Raw genomic sequence first — 7485 nt, forward strand, 5'->3', positions numbered from 1 at the left:
CCGGACACTCCGGAGAAGGGGCGCCCTGGGGCCCCTGCCCCGCCCGTTCAGCTCCGTGGATCCGGGCCCAGGAGGGAGTTGAAACGGGGCTGGGGGTGGGAGGGGCGAGGCACAGAGGCGGGGAGCCGCCCACGCCCGGCTGGGGCTGGGGCGGATGCGTGTTTCTGCGTGTGAGTGTGTGTTTGGGGCGGGGGGATGGGGGTGTTCTGAGGACACGGTGCTACCTCAGTTTACCTCTCTGGCGTTCAGCTGCTTTCTGACGGCCTCGGCAGGCTTTGGTGACCTCACAGGGAAGGCAAGTGATTTTGGGTGCCTAACTGGCCCGGAAGAGCTGGCTACACGGGTCAATACACTCCCGATTCAAAACCCACTTTAAACTAGTTCTGTAGCTTGGAAGGGACAAATGAGTGGTCCTTCCCCAAGCCTTTCTTTCCCCAGCTGTCATGAGTTTGTGGACACACCCGCCCAGTCAGTGAGAGGCTCACACCCAGCACCCAAAAGGAGTCCATCCGCACATCCTGGTCTGCCTGGCCCCGGCATGAGCCTCAGGCCCCATGGGCCATTCTCCCTGGCTGGTTCCCTGCTCCCCCCTCCTCCCTTGTCCCTGTGGCAGCCAGAGGGGCTCTTCTCCCGTGTCAATCAGATTGTGACCCTCCTGCATAAAACCCACATGGTCCCAAACACAAATCCTGGGCCCTACTGACCTGCCCTGGTCGCTGCTGACCTCACTGCTACTCAGCTCCCTCAGAGCTTTCTGCTCCAGCCCTGCTGGCCTCCTTGCTGTTCTGACCACAGGCCAGCCCTTCTCCCACCCCAGGGCCTCTCCCCAGTCTGTGTCCTCTCCCCTCTGCCTGGACTGCTCACCTCTTAGATGTCCCCACAGCTTCGCCTTCTCTGCAACTGGGCCTTTGCTCAAATGCCACCTCTTCAGAGAAGCCCTCCCTGACTGCCCTGTGATAAATGGTTCCCTCCCTCCCAGCCCTTCCCACACCTCCTGCTTCATTTTGCTCTGTAATTCTGATCACCCTCCTACTATATGTTTCATTGATGGATCCTGCAGACTGTCTGTAACCCGCCACAAGGATGTCCACCTCAGCAGGACCAGGAGCTTTGGCCCTTGTTCACTGCTCTAATCCCACAGTGCCTGGTGCGTAGGAAGTGCTTGCTAGATATTTGGTGAGTGGATGAATAACAGTGTGGTTGGCTGCAAGTAGCACCCACCAAGTGGGAGGTTGGATGGGGGGAGGGGAGGAGAGAGCTGAGCTCCTGCTTCCAGGTTGGAGAAGGAGAGGGAGGCTGGTGGTCCAGGAAGCCCCTTTCCACCCTCCCTGATAAGGGCCTCAAAGACTGCCTGGAGGAGCCTGACCGGTGCCCCAGATGGAGGGGAGGGGCCCTGGTACCCAGGACTCAGCCCTCTGATCTCCACAGCCCCCAGATTGGGCTCCTGGGGCCTACCCGAGACCAGGGCCTTGGGAGCAGCCCATCTGGGCCAGCTCCTGGGATACCCAGAAAGATCTCTGTCCAGCTGGAGCCTCCCCCGCCCCGGAAATTCTTAATGCTCCCAGGTCTCTGGTCTCTCCTAGGTGGATAGTTGAGTCCGTGGAATTCCCAGGTATGTCTGTTCTGGGTGTGTGTGCTGTCCTTGTCCCCTCAGCCTGACTGTGTTGGGCAGGGTTGGGAGCTCCATCTCTTGAGGCCTCAATGCCCTTGGGACATCCCTCTGTCCCCCAGGCTGGGAGACCTTGGCGATTTATGAGAGATGTTGATCTCATCCTCGTCCCAAAACCAGCATTGCTCAGGTAGGAATGACCCCAGAGGAGGCCCCATCTGGAGACTGGCCACTTAGGTCCCCAAGCCTGCCTCTAGGCTGCTCTCCTGGATCCCAAGCTGTGGGCCGGTCCCAACACCAAGCCAAGGCTGGCTTCTGGCCCTCACCTTTCATCTCTTTTCTTTTTTTTTTTTTTTTTTGAGTCAGAGTTTCACTCTGTCGCCCAGGCTGGAGTGCAGCGGCATGCTCATGGCCAACACAGCCTTGACCTGCTGGGCTCAGGCAATCCTTCCACCTCAGCCTTCCAAGTAGCTGGAACTATAGGTGTGCACCACCACACCCAGCTAATTTTTTTGATTTATTGTGGAGACTGACATGTTGCTCAGTCTTGTCTCAAGCTCCTGAGCTCAGGCAATCCTCTCGCCTCAGCCTCCCAAAGTGTTGGGATTACAGGTGTGAGCCACCGCACCCGGTCACCTTTCATTTCTTTTGCAGCAAAGGAACTCACGTGCCCTGAGGAGCATGTCATTCCAGCCACACCACAGAAAGGTAACTGCATAGGAGGTTGTGGGCCACACACGGACAGCATGGGCCAGAACTCCTGCCTCGTTCTTTCCTATTCAGTAAGGATTTACTGCAGTGATCTGCAAGGGAGGCTTCATGGAATTCTCCATCTAGGTGGGGAACAGTCAGCAAACAGGGGCCATATCATACACTCCAGGGAGAGGGCGAACCCAGGAGGCTGTGAGGGCCTAGCTCAGCCCTCTACGGTCCTAGAAGTCTTCCTGCAGGAGGTGCTGTTGACCTGAGAGAAGTAGAAACTAGTCAGGAGAACGGTGTTCCCGGCCATGGGCTTGGCAGTGAGGAGAGCCTGGCCAGGTGAGAAATCCGTTTGGCTAAGTGGGATGGGAGAGGGAAGGGTGTGGGAAATGCTGGGGAGGAGGAAGCCAGGACTCCTCCCTGTGCGGGGCCCTGTACGCCACAACACACGACAGAGAATTGAAACACTGTCTCGAAGCCTCTCCAGTCCCATGCCACACTGGGATGCTGGCTTTGGAAAAGCCGCTGCATCTGCTGGAGTGGAGTTGGTAGGGGAAGGCCCCGTGGTGGTGGCTGCACCTCGCAGGTCAGAGGGGTTGGGCCTGGACCTGGTGGGGTGGTGGGGTGGAGAAAGGGGCAGGTGTAGGAGACACTTAGGGGTGCTCCTGGACTTACCACCCTGGAGCCACCATCCTAGTAGGAGGCTCAAACTCACATGCTTGTGAATTTGCTGATGTCCTTATTTTAGGGCAGGAAACCAGAAGGCCCTGTGCTGTCCCCCACTCACCCTCTGCTCGGACATTGGGTCTCACTGATACTGTTTAGGGACAGCTCAGGCTCTGAGAGCAGGAGAGTGCAGGCTCCCTGGAAACTTAGACCATGTGGCCTCTGCCCAACAGTGGCCTGAGTGTCAATTATGGCACCTGGGTGCACTCCTGGACACATCCAGCTAGCACTGGGTCTGGGCAGGGCCTGCCTGGGCTTGGCGCCCAAAGTGACTTCTCCTGTACCATGGCAGTCTTCATTTCGCCTTCTCTAGGTCATTCTCTGGCACCTGGGCCGCCAGCCCACAGCCTCCATTGCGGGGATTTTCTTATGTCTGAGGGTTGTCCAGCGTCTGTTCAGCGGTAAGTGAACACGTGTGTGTGTCTGTTGTCGTGTACACAGCCCTACACCACAGGTATCTGGCTGCTGTCTCTTCCAGTGCTGTTCTTCATCAGCTCACACATATCTTTCCCAGACAAGTCCTGGCTTAAGGGTGCTTGCTTCTCTGGGATGTGGGCCTGGGGTGGCCAAAGCTGATTGTCCAGGGGAAGGAGAAAATCCAGATGTGTCCTGAATTCTGGATGTTGAGTCTGTTTTAAAAATCTGTCAACAACTTTGCCTGGGCAAAAAAAACATCCTTCTGCTTTACTGTGATGTCTGGCCTACATGGTAAGGTACAAACTGCCTGGCCCGGTGTGCTAAGTGTTCCAGGGCGCACAGTGTGACCATGGGTCACCTTACTGCCATTCACGGCCTGCTGAGCTGGCTGCCCTAGACCCATACACACTCACACACTCACACTCACTCTACCCCTAGTAACATGGGACTTACTGTGTCCTAGATAGGTGGGCTTTTCTCATGCCTCCAAACCTTTATGCTGTTCCCTCCGTCTTAGCCCCCAACTCTCCACCATCAGGTTCTTAGTTATCCTCTGAGCAACCCAAGGTCAAATGTGAACTCCTGTGTAAAATCTTCCCTGTATCAGCCCCTCCCTCCAGTGAAAGGAAATCCCTCGTGCTCCTGCAGGGCTGTGGGCACACCTGCCCGCCAGTGCTCGGTGCATCAGTCATATTTCAGTTCCCCTGGGGCTTTCTGGGCCAGACAGTGCACGGCTGCCGACCATCAGGGGTGCAAGAATGAGTCATGGTGAGGGTAAGAGACAAGGTCACTCCAGGTGACCAGCTTGCTGGGTCTAAGCAAGTCAAGAGGACAGAGAGTAGGAGAGAATCTGACCCGGAGGATTCAGACAGGCTAGAGGAGGACATGGGGCTCAAGGGAGCAGATGGAGGGAGGCTGATCCTGAGATGGGCATTCGGTCCCCCCAGTCTCTGTCAGGCTGGGGCCTCTAGGACAAACTCTAACCTCTCTGGCTTCTGTTCCCTCGTTGCATCCTGATAATGACCCTGGGACAAGCGAGCTAACCCTATTTTCCAGATGAAGAAGCATGCCCAGGGTCATGCCGCCAGCCAGTGGCAGAGCTGGTGATAAGATGGAACCAGCGAGACTCTACAGCCCTTGCGTTCAATCATGCCACTAAGCCGCTTCCCTGGTGGCACCTAGCCCCTTCCCGAAAGGCACTTGTGGGGCAGCTGTTAATACAGACTCTGGAGTCAGCCAGCTTACTTCCAGCTCTGTCACTTTGAATATGCTGCTTAGCCATTCTGTGCCCCTGTGCTTGACCAGCTGGTGGCCCTTCCTTCCCGCTGTTCCCCCAGTTCCTTAGATGTCAGTCTCCAACTCGTGTGTTTGCCCCTTGCTGTTGGGGGTCTTTACTGGGCTCTGTTTTCCCAGGTGTTCCCACTTTATGACATGGGTTGTGGACCCTCTGAGTAACAGCTGTGTGCTGGCCACCATTCTCAACACTTGAATAACTCCTTAGAACCATTCAACCGTGGAAATGTTAGGTGCTCTGATTACTAATCCCATTTTACAGAGGAGGAAACTGAGGCACAGAATGGTTAAGCAGCATATTCAAAGTGACAGAGCTGGAAGTAAGCTGGCTGACTCCAGCGTCTGTATTAATGACTGCCCCATAAGTGCCTTTCGGGAAGGGGCTAGGTGCCACCAGGGAAGCGGCTTAGTGGCATGATTGAACGCAAGGGCTGTAGAGTCTCGCTGGTCTCATCTAAACCCCAGCTCTGCCACTGGTTGGTGGCATGGCCCTGGGCATGCTTCTTCATCTGGAAAATAGGGTTAGCTCGCAATGACATGATGAACGTGACATGCAAACCAAAGCCACAACAGGAAGAGCTTTCCGTGTGCAGATCCTGAAGCCCAAGATGGGGAGACTTGCCTGAGTCTCACAGCTAGTTAGCAGCAAAACGCAGGCCACTGAGGTCTTTTCAGGGAACGCTGATGAGCTTGGCATTGGGGGCCTGTCAGGCTCTGGGGATCTGACTGCAACCAGTCCCAGCTGAGGGACCACCCTCTGTGGGCCACCCTCCTGGGGATCAGTCATTAGCATGGTTATACCAAATTCCTCCAGAGGCCCTCAAAGGTGAAGTGTTCCAGGAGAGGTCCAAAGCAATTCCTGGGGCTCAGAGGTGAGGGGAGAGGGAGGGCGATTTGGTGTCCAGAGGAGAAAGGACTAACAGGCAGAGCGGTAGTGAGGGATGACTGGTGGTGAGCTTCCCATCACCTGAGAGAGGTAAGCAGAGATGGGTGTGGAGGAGGAGGCTGTGCCATGCATTGCACTCAGGAAGGAGGTCAGGAGGGAACACTAGCAAAACTTGGGAGGAAGAGGTACTGCTGCCCACTCTAGTGCACGTGACATTTGCACCGGTCAGAAGGACCTGTGGGAGCAACAGTAATGCGGTTTGTTTTCACCCCCACTATCCACATGCCCAGATGGGTGGGCTAGAATCTTCCTAGACTTTGGGGTGGAATCTAGGGCAGGTCCCAGTGACTCTGGTAGTTTAAAGTCCTCCTGTCGCTTGTCCCTCCAGAAGGTTTCAGGTCATCCATTCATGAAGATAAACTTCTACAGGGATAAAAGAAAAATGTACCAGAAGCAAATCAAAGGTCAAAAGACAGAATAGGGGAAAAAAATGACTCATATTTCAAAGTGTGCATCCCCCTCATTCTGAGACGCTGGTTTCCCATAGAAAAATGAACAAGGGATGCGAATAGAGGGTCACAGAAAAGAAAATGCAATGGCTTCTAATCATAGGAGAGGATGCTCACCACCCCTCACGGTTGGGAAGTGTTAAGGCAGAAGACATGGCACCAGGATAGGAAGATGGAGCACCAAATACCACCCTCCCCCCACCCGCCTCTCCCCTGTAGGTACCCATCAAGCCTGGACAGGACACACAGGGCAGCTATGTGAGTACTCCGAAAAGTAAGTGGTAGCAGGTCGATTGAAGAAGATCGAATTCCAGGTTCCATTGTGAGTTTATCTTTTTGCTTCCTTCTGGCATCCCTGACCAGAACAAATGTAGTCTGGAAGTAGTGGGGATTGAGATCACACAGAACTTTCTACAGGAGCCCTCTAGTGCTGGCTCAAGGCACCAGAAAGGAGCTCCCAGGGACCACCCCCTTCAGTGTCTTTCTTCTTGTGCGCCCTGCCTGGCTACTAGGCAACCCCTGGCAGGGCCCACAGAGACCACAAAGCTTTGGAAGCCTGTGGGAGCCACAACTCTGAGGGAGGAAAACTTCTTCATGGATCAACAGAACTACCACCTCCAAGGAGAGGGGCAGACCCCAGTCGCTTGTCCCCACCTGGCCTCTGTCATGAAGGCCGCAGCAGAGGGTGGTGCTGAAGCTTTAGCTTTCTGGCCAGGGACTGAAAAGGGAGACACAGGGAACAGGAAAGCACCAGAGATTGTAGAAAGGGAAGAGCTTGAGAAGGCAGCCCTGTAAAATTTGTGAACTCTTTGATTCATTCTGAGTTGCACATGTGTGGGTCTGATGGAAATCAGTGTGTAGAGACCCCAGAAATGAACAGACAGACCACTGCTCAGGCCCCAGGATACTCCCTGGGCAATGTACATGTGGGACAGACCCGGTGAGTCCAGCAAAAGCTTTGCTGTGGAACTGCACTCTCAGAAGCTGGAACTTAAGGCCTGAGACTGTCTGCCAGGACAAAATAGAAACATTGCCCATAGAGTTTAAACAAGACCCAGAGTCTCAAAATACAGTATTGAAAATGCTCAGAGTAGGATCCGAAACGTCTTGGGATATGAAGACCAAGAGAATCTCAACTCTCATGGGAGAAGACAATCAACTTCCAGGTGACACAAATGTTGGGGTTGTCTGACAGTCTTTACAAGAAGTTATTACACAAATGCTCCGATAAGTAAGGGCAAATACTCTTCTTTTTATTGAGGTAAAATTCAATAGTGAGACCCTGTCTCTAAAGAATAAATTAATGAGCTGATCGTGGAAATATCTGCAGTCCCAGCTACTTGGGA

The sequence above is a fragment of the Carlito syrichta genome, unplaced genomic scaffold, assembly GCF_000164805.1.
Source record: "Carlito syrichta isolate Samal-C Ts95f unplaced genomic scaffold, Tarsius_syrichta-2.0.1 Scaffold274096, whole genome shotgun sequence".
NCBI lineage: Eukaryota > Metazoa > Chordata > Mammalia > Primates > Tarsiidae > Carlito > Carlito syrichta.